At 44.0% G+C, this 9,859-nt stretch overlaps 1 protein-coding gene across 1 annotated transcript in view; it reads right to left on the bottom strand.

Annotated features, from left to right (window-relative positions):
• PTPDC1 (protein tyrosine phosphatase domain containing 1) overlaps positions 1–9,859 on the bottom strand; it is a 68,538-nt gene that overhangs the window by 40,115 nt on the left and 18,564 nt on the right. The gene's annotated exons all lie outside the window — the stretch shown is intronic.

A 9,859-nucleotide genomic window follows, 5' to 3' on the forward strand; every position in this document is an offset into this window, starting at 1 on the left:
GATGCAGAGTAGCAATGCAGACTTACTTCTGCATTCATGGAAACATATTGCACAGTACCAGTACAGCACAGTTCCTATATTCGCATCCCCCCCATAGAACAACAAACTGCAGCTTCCGCCTGATTTGGAGTTGTACACAGCTGTTTTGCAGGGGGCGTTTGTAGTAGATGCATGCTTTTGTGACGCAGCATCAGATCATCTGCATAAACATCATCGGTCATCTGTGTAACCCTCATGCTTCCAGGGCCAGTGAAGCTGCATCCTTGCCACTGGCACACCCACAAAACGGGACCAACAGGCCCCCATTTTCTGTAACGATGGCTGTCGCCGCCCTTTCCCTGCCCCGAAACAGTCACAGCTTGTTAGTCATGATGTGAATTGGGGTCAGATCCTGCAGATCGCCAAATATCGGAGATGTACGTAAATCATCGGATTTTGCGTACAACTCTAAAGCAGGCCCATTGCCGTTTAGATCTGTTAACTCACTGAAATCTCTGCACTTTCAAAAACCCGCTATGAATTACGTTTGGCCCATTGCATTAAATAAAAAAAACATTACTAACTACATTAGTAGTGTATATTTCCATAACTTGATATTTTATTTACATTTGCTGTGTAGTGCAACATAAGGTGTTGTCTGTACAGGTTGAGTCTCCCATATCCAATTATTCCGAAATACGGAATATTCCGAATTACGGAATATTTTTAGTATGACTGAGAATGTGAAACCTTTGCTTTCTGATGGGTCAATGTACACAAACTTTTTTTAAAGCACAAAATCATTAAAATACAGTATACAATAACCTTCAGGCTGTGTGTATAAGGTATATATGAAACATAAATGAATTTCATGTATATACACAAACTGTTTTTGATGCTCAAAATTATTAAAATTATTGTATAAAATGACCTGCAGGCTGTGTGTATAAGGTGTATATAGAACATAAATGCATTCTGTGTTTAGTTTTGGGTCCTATACCCAAGATATTTCATTATAGTATGCAAATATTCCAAAATACGGAATACTCCGATATCCAAAATACCCCTGGTCCCAAGCATTTTGGCTATGGGAGACTCAACCTGTATTAGAAAATTACTTTAAGAAAAAAAAAAAAACTTTCCCATAATCACAAATTAACATTTTCTGATCTGATATTCTATTGCAGGGGTAAATTACCGCACATGGGATAAAATTAAATTCCTTGGGGTAATGGACGGACAGCCGGGCATGCATATGAATCATTCTATAATATAGAATAATTCATATGCATGCCCGGCTGTTCCGCAAGGAGGTTCTAAGCCGGACACCCACTGAGAAGTTATTACCAGCGGGCGCCCGGCTCCTTCCCTGCAGTGCCGCGTTAGCTGGAATTCTCTTCTGAACTCCAGCTTCCGTCTCTCTCCATGCGCACTATGGGAGAGACGTCATGACGTCTCTCCCATAGTTCCGAGGAGCAGCCGGGCGGACAGGATGGCGGCGGATGCAGGAGCGGGGATTAAGGTAAGTGGGGGCACTACTATATTTTGGGGTAAAAGGTAAAAAAGTTCCCCAACCCCTGCTCTATTGAAACGTACATTAATAACATACTATACCCCACTCTCTCAGACCCACAAGAGAGAAGGCAATACATCTGGAAGCATTTGGGGTCAAATGTAACAGCCCACGAGCCAGCGCCATTCCAGCGTGAAAGTCATTAGTTTAAAGCTGCAATTACTTTTGCCTTTAAGCTATTTGGTGCTTTAAATTTAGTGACTTAATCGTGCCGGGTCCCACAAATCATGATCTATTATATTTGGCCCAAGTCCCAACTGGGCATCATAAAATTTGCCCAACCCCCTTGATGGCACAAATCGTGTCATCCAGCCTCACCTCCTTCTACTGTTCAAACCATGCTTCCCATCTTCCGAAAACAATGTATTAAAAGTAGCAATGTATGATATTATACATTTCTCAATGTTATCAGTAGCTCTTTTATATTCCATAACTTGCATTAGAAAATTTAATATCTCACAAAAGCACACCACATTAGTGCTATAGACAGCTCATGACGACGAACAACCAAATAAATAGACAGATTAATCTGTTCTATAATACTGTAGTGACAATAATGACTGGAAACAGTTGTCCAATTTCTGCATATTAAAAGGTCTCACCCAGTTGTTGTCTTTTTGTTGAGTACTTGGAAGCTGCAAGTTTATGACATAGTAGAATCTCTCTTGTATGTTCAGAGCTGCAGCTTCAATTCAGCGGTCTGAGGCAAGCTTTAGAATCGGCTGCAAACAATCAGCTTTTTGTCTCTCGTCCTTTTAGCTGATAAAAGCAGCATTATTCCCTAAGCCACGACTCTGAATACATACCACAGAATGACGCGTACCGTGACGTGCCTCCCACACGCCATATTGACAGTGCTGCTCTAATATTTGTCGTCCTGATATTTTTTTTGTTTTTATCCCTCTCTGTGGAAACAAATCAATGGTTTTCATTCTCACCAAAAAAATTATTGGGCTACCATTTCATAAGTGTTATATCCATGTAAGCTACTTTTATGTAGGTACTAACGAATATCTAGTAGTAATTTAAACAACCTATCACGAAGATGGATATGGGTTTTATTTATTCAACCTCACTGTAATGTGTCCATCAAGTATACTTAAGGGTATGTGTGAGCAACGCAAGCCCTCCACTGGTACCCCTCTTCTGGCCAATAAAACTATCCATGTTTAAAGCTTTTTTTATAGTTGTTGGGAAAGCTGAATGCCATTACGTCTCATAGGTTATAATTAAAGATACTGGCCAACTTTTTACTCTAGTTACCCAGGAGATGCCAGCGGGGAGGTGCAAGGTGCTTGGAGCCATTGATAACATCAATGAGCCTTCGCCCTCCACTGTACAATGCTGTGCTTTGCGGCATTATGCAGTAGGGGATAAGGGTGTCGATGACGTGATTCACTGAAAATTACATCATCGAGCCCACGGACCGCCCACTTCTTTTAGAAGGTAGTGATGGCCATCGATGGCTCTTCCACACTATGGTTTTTTTAATATCGACAAAAAACCATTGATGGCTGAGTGCACCATGCGCAGACCTCAGGGCATCACTGTCAATAGTGTGGCATCGGTGGCTTGCCATCGCCCATATACCATCAATGGTTATCCTTATTGTGAATTGAGTAAACAGAAGATGTGTGCTTATCTGTAAAATCCTTTTCTTCGATTCCATAGGGGATACAGGCTTTACGCTGGGTGTAGGTTGGAGTCTGAGCACCACACTGTTAAACTTGTTGAGCACAGCACAGACTCCCCCTCCCCCTATACCCCACCCCCAAGCACCACAGTTTAGTTAACAGGCCTAAAGCCAGGGACGAGAAGGAGGAGAAGGCAGACCGGCACGCACTCAGGTTCATACACACAAGAAATGTGAAGAGGAGAACCGGAAGCAGAGCAAAGCCCCGGCAGGTCAGGTGCATCAGGGTGGGTGCCCTGTGTCCCCTATGGAATGGAAGAAAAGTAAAGCACATAAATCTCTTTTTCTTCTTTCTCCATAGGGGACACAGGCTTTATGCTGGGATGCCTCAAAGCTAATCTCTAAGGGAGGGGATGCTCCTGGGCTGTGCTGAGAACTCTTCGCCCAAAAGCCACATCAGGGGAGGCGAAGGTGTAAAAAAAAATAGAACTTTACAAACGTATTGGCAAAGGACCACGTGGTCGCTTTACACAGCTGCTTCACAGAAGCACCACGTCGCACTGCCAGCGATGTGCCCACCGACCAGGTTGAATGAGCCCTCACCACGGCCGGTGCTTTAATATCTGCTGCATAAGCTCGGCAAATATTCAAAGGATCCATCTGGCCATCGACTTCTTAGTAGCTGGCCAGCCCCTTTTGCGAAAACCATAGAGGACAAAGATAGAATCTGTCCTACACAAGTCCTTTGTCTGGTCCACCGAAATCCGGAGAACTCGCACGACATCCAAAGATGCCTCCTCCAGTGAGGAATCCGGAACCTGGAAAGAAGGAACCAGAATCTCCTGATTGATGTGGAACCTAGAAACAACCTTAGGAAGTTAACCTAGTCATGTTCGAAGGACAGCTCTCTCCTGGTTAAAGATTAGAAACGGGGAGCGACAAGACAATGCGGTCAAGTCCGACACCCATTGGGCAGAGGCTATGGCAAGGGGGAAGACAGTCTTCCAGGTAAGCCAACAAATGTCTACAGTATCCAAGGGCTCAAAAGGCGAAGACTGAAGGGCCCTAAGAACCAGGGACAAATTCCAAGGAGCCACAAACGGTACAAAAAGGGGATGTACGTGGAGGACACTGCAAAAAAAGTCCCAACATCAGGCAACAGCACAATCTGCCTCTGAAAGAGGACCGAAAGAGACGAAACCTGCACCTTTAATGAAGCAAGACGCCGTAGGCCCAAATCCAGCCCCGCCTGCAAAAAGGAGTAGACTCGAGAGAGTCGGAACGACCTGGGGTTAAGATTCCTAGCAGAACACCAGTCAAAGTAACTCCTCCAAACCCAATGCTAAATCATAGCTGAAGAGGGCTTACAGGCATTGAGCATAGTGTTAATGACGGACATGGAGAACCCCTTAGCTCTCAAGATGGATGTCTCAAAAGCCACCCCATCAAAGCGTGACAGGCCAGATCTAGATGAAAGCACGGGCCTTGAGATAGAAAATCTGGCCACAGTGGAATTGGCAGAGGAGCGTCGACAGAGAGGCCCTGTAGATCTGCATACCACGCCCTCTGCGCCCAATCGGGAGCCATTAGGATCACTGTCGCCCTTCAACTTTCGGAGGACCTGTAAAATTAGAGAGATTGGAGAAAATATGTACAGGAGCAGAAAGGACCACTGAACCGCCAGAGCATCTACCAGAAAGGCCCCCAGATCTCTGGTACGAGAGTAGTACCTCGGGACCTGGTGATTGTGACCAGACGCCATCATGTCGATATCCAGCAATCCCCAGCGAAGAACCAAGAGATGAAAGACGTCTGGATGTAGGGCCCATTCACCCGAATGAATGTCCTGGCGGCTTAGGAAATCCGCTTCCCAATATTGCGTTTGCAGAAACCAACACTAAACTGAGGTGCCTGTGGCTGGGGGCGGGGTATAGAGGGAGTGGAGCATGTGCTGTGCTCAACAAGTTTAACCATGTGGTGCCCAGACTCCAACCTATACCCAGTGTAAAGCCTGTGTCCCCCTATGGAGGAAGAAGAAAAATAGAGGCTAGTCTGCTTTTTTGGGAGTAATCCCTAACTTCAGGGATCTCCGCGATGTTTCGGAAAAGTAGGCAAGTCACATACTGTATGAACACTTTTTAAACGATCTTTACTATAAAAGTGGAAATACATTTTAATGTCCTCCAGTGCCACCTCTTATTTTATACTGCAACTCCACTATCTTAGTAGATGCTGTGGAATGTATCTATCTAGGTCAGTGGGTCATTAAAATGGGATGGAGTTGGCATCCCACCGGTCAGTATGCCAGTGGTTAGAATCCAGACACCAGAATCCTGACAGCAGTCTGAATGCTGGCTCCAGAATCCAGACTGATGACATCCCAACGGGGAGTATTAAGGATAGGTTTAGGGTTAGGCTGTCGGAGGTTTAGGGTGCGGGAAAGGTGGGTTAGGGTTATAATACTTACCAAATTCTGTCAGGATTCTGACTGTTGGGATGCCACTGTCGGCATGCTGACCGCCGGGATCCTGTACCCAACCCAGTAATACTACAGTACAGTACAAGCATCTAAATAAGGGAATCGGTATGTAATACCGCCGGCCATGTGAATCCTGGCAGCGTCAGGCCGACAGAGGAGGAGATCCCGGCAGCGGCAGCCCGACAGTGCTGGAAATCCCGATCATCCCCAGCTAATAACTAACCTAACCTACCCCCCCCCCCCTTCCCCGCTGCCTAACCCTAAGTCCCCCGTGGGGGTGCCTAACCCTAACCCCCCCTTCCCCTAGCCTAACCCTCCCAGGGGGGTGCCTAACCCTAAGTCCACCCCCGGGAGCCCTAAACCTAACCCTCCCCCCCCAGCGGCTGTCCGCTCGCAGCGCCTGGCATCCCTTCGATCGGGATGCCGGGTGCCGGTCTCCCGGCGTAGGGATAATGACAGGAGTCCAGATTTTAGACGCCCGTCATCATTTAACCCTAGCCAGGATTGAGGAGTCGTGAAGCCGGCGGTCCGTATTGCAGCCGCCGGCATCCTAAACGTATACCTAAATAATTTGTGCAGAGGTTTTCTTGCAGAATAAAAGTGAGCAGTTGAGGTTTATTTGCCATAAACTGTAACAATATACAGCTTTCACACTAGAAGGATGATGTAATAGCCTGCGAACTGCAGGCATCGGCGAGCTCCGTGCAAGACTGCCCAATGTTTTAAAGTAGCAGTAATTTAAAAAGGCAAAAGCATTAGATATACCCCTAGGAGACTATGGTGTTTAACCTTATATCTATTAAACTGATACACAAATGCTTGATTATTACAAAAAATAAAGCAGCATAATAAAAGGAAAAAAAAAAGTTCACACATATACGACACATCTATATGAAGATATATATTTTCACTTAAGATTACTGTCATAGGCTATAAGAAGGATCTTAGAAATTTCCTTTTTCCTTGCTATTACATACATATTTCTGCAGATTTCCAGTGTAATGTGACTCCCATGGTAACAGTCACATGATGTAGTGAGCAGAAAAGCTTTGAACGCATTCCCCCTCTGCCATCACATGACATACTGATAATCTGTGTATGGCAGACACTTAGAGGTATATTTACTTAAGTGAGAGTTTTTAGAAGTGGAGATGTTGCCCATAGCAACCAACCAGATTATTCTTAACATTTTATCTAAAAGATAATAGCTAGAATCTGATTGGTTGCTATGGACAACATCTCCACTTCAAGAAACTCACTTTAGTATGGATAGAATTGATAATTGAAAGGGGGTAATCCATTGGTCGCAGTAAATTAGGAGTTCATACACGTAAACCCACTGAATCTGCGCAGCCCGGGCTCAAAATTGGCAACGGCTGTGCACTGGCAGATGTCTCCAGCGGCACACTAGTGTGCCATGGCACAGTGGTTGAAATCCGCTGCTCTAACCAGCTAAACAGTCAACTGTACAAACCGATCACTTACAGGACCTAGTTCATGGACCTCAATACAATATTACTACTAAAGCATAGGCACATGGTGGGTGTATTTGCCACACTAAGAGGAGAAGACATACACGTTCGAGAAACCACATTAATGGGCAGAAAAAACGACAATTGACTTTCCATCTGCACTCTCTAAGTGATGTAAGAACTCTCATCTTACATACAAGTCACTGATACTTATTTCATGCTCATCACACAAGGGGGAAAAAAAAAGGTTACAAAAAAAACGATTTAAAAAAATTTGTTTCATTCCACAACTTTTATTTTTCCTCAGGTCTATTTAGGTAGTTCTAATTTTATACTAAACTTGAATCTTTGACTAGTCATCGGCTAGGTCACTAGCTAGTATGGCCTCCATATAATCTCATCCCTCTGAATGTTCTCACCAATCTGTAATCCCCTTGTTTCTCTATCAGCCTCATGCACAGTCTGTTTCATCCGTGTGTCCCCTCCATCTATCACCCCCCTCCCCTGCCTCTCTCATCTGTCCCACCCCATCACCTTGTGATCTGTTCCCCCCTCCCTCCATTGGATAGGTGGAGTAGGTTGTGGCTGGGGCCACAGGAGTATTGTGGTTGGGGGAGTGCTGGGTCTAAGTGCAGACTGGTATCTTCCCTACCTTCCCATCTCGGTTCCCCCTACACCCCCCACTTCGCATAACTAATTTTTTCTTTCCACCATCTCTGTCCCTGTTCCCCGTCTCTATCCTCCCTTTCTCCTCGTTTTCATCTGTCTCCCCGCTTCTTTCTCATTTGGGGAGGGGAATCATGGGGGAACCACAAGTGTAGAAGTGATTTAAGGGGGTCCTGTGAGTGTGTGTGTGGTGGAGGGGGCCATTCCAGGGACATGGTGTCCTCACATGGGAAGGCATTTGCTCCAGGATCTGAGAGCTTGCGGGGGAAGAAGTGAGGTGGTGGCAGTGTCTAACAGGCAGCCACTGAGAGCTGCAGTTCTCTACAGTGTCTGCACTAGAAGTCCCTGCTATCAGGTTTGTACAATTTTATGCTCACTAAAATGGCTACGATGATATATCAAACATACCTATAATTTGCTAATACAGTATCAATTAAAACTTAATTCAATATACTCAATGATATATTTGATAGGCTTCTTCCTCAGGTATAATCCTTTGTCAGACCAGGACCAAATAAAAAAAATTTGGTAGATAATTTTCCTAGGGAGTGCCAAAAATTTAGTATAGAATGTTCAATCACAGTTCAAACGTTCACCAAATGGAATATTTCTATACCAGTATGTCCTTCATTTTGTATGGACCTCTCTGTGACCTTGGGAATGCCCTCTTTTTGGACCAGAGAATGGACTGATAGAGAAGCCCCTTTAGGTCACACATGCATGCCAGCACTTTTCATCAAATCGATTTCCGGTTACATAAATATTCCGTTTGGTGAAGATTTGAACTGTGATTGAACATATACATACACACATATATATATTTAATTTTTTTTTCCAAAAACCATATCTACAAGTGCGTTGACTTGATAAATCATGAAACTACGGCACCGATCATGGTCTAGGGGGTATAATTACTAAACTGTAGGTTTTGAGGAGTGGAGATTATACCCATAGCAACCAGATTCTAGCTATTATTATCTTCTATAAGGTTCTAGATAACTGTTAAGTAGAAACGGATTGGCTGCTATAGGCAACATCTAAACTTCTAAAAACCCGCACTTTAGTAAATATACTCCTAAAACTAATTACACTTAGTCGTGTTATTTGACCATTTCATAGGATGGAAGTTGAAATAGCAGTGTGCGCTATGTCGGTTATTCCCTTCTAAACTTATCATGGGCTGTACAGTTCTCCCTCCTCTACAACATCAAACTGTCTAGGGATGGGAAGCTGTACCACATTACTTATGCTAAGGCAGAATGTTTCCATCTCACATATTTAAAAAATTTGAAAATCTGAGTAACGCATTTTCAAGCAAGATACAAACCACATTTACCAACCACTGGGATTTTACAACCTAAACAGATATAACTGGACTGAAATGAGTCAGGTTAAAATAGCGAGTTTCAAAAGCAGTTACATTATCTCTAATGTAGGGTAACCAGAAAATGCTACATAGGTGCATGAAATCTATGATATACATTCGGCTGCATTATATTTTTAACCCAAGATTGTGAATAATGGGGATAGGGAGAGTGCACTGACGAGTCCGATCAATACATAGTAAAACTTAATTGTTACTACTTTATTATAATGTATAGGGAATTTCACTCCGGTAGAATTGGCAGTGGTACAGTGTTTTAATGCTTAATTAAGCGTCACCACACAGCTTGTACTGGTTTAAAAAAATTAAATGTTTTAACGTCAGTATAAATAACTAGAGAATAATAAAACCTACCCTAGTCCCCATTCAGAGAACTCTCTCATTACTTCAGCCCTCTCTATGAATGGGCAGCGAGCCTGCAAACAGCTTCACACAAAAGGGTCAATTCAATTAGCCGCAACGGGGGAGAGTTGCTGTTGCAACTGCGTGGAAACACCAGCAAGGACACCTAATCTCACAATGGACTCTGCTTCTGGCCTGACTGCTTCAGCATTACCTGGGCGGAACCACCTGATGGAAGCACATAGGTATGGTCACACCTTTAAACTTGTGTGGGAGGCCACAATTACAGCACAAAATTATTGGCCCACCAACACTATCTGAATAAAAACTT

The sequence above is a fragment of the Taudactylus pleione genome, unplaced genomic scaffold, assembly GCF_031769625.1.
Source record: "Taudactylus pleione unplaced genomic scaffold, aTauple2 ptg000128l, whole genome shotgun sequence".
Classification (NCBI taxonomy): domain Eukaryota; kingdom Metazoa; phylum Chordata; class Amphibia; order Anura; family Myobatrachidae; genus Taudactylus; species Taudactylus pleione.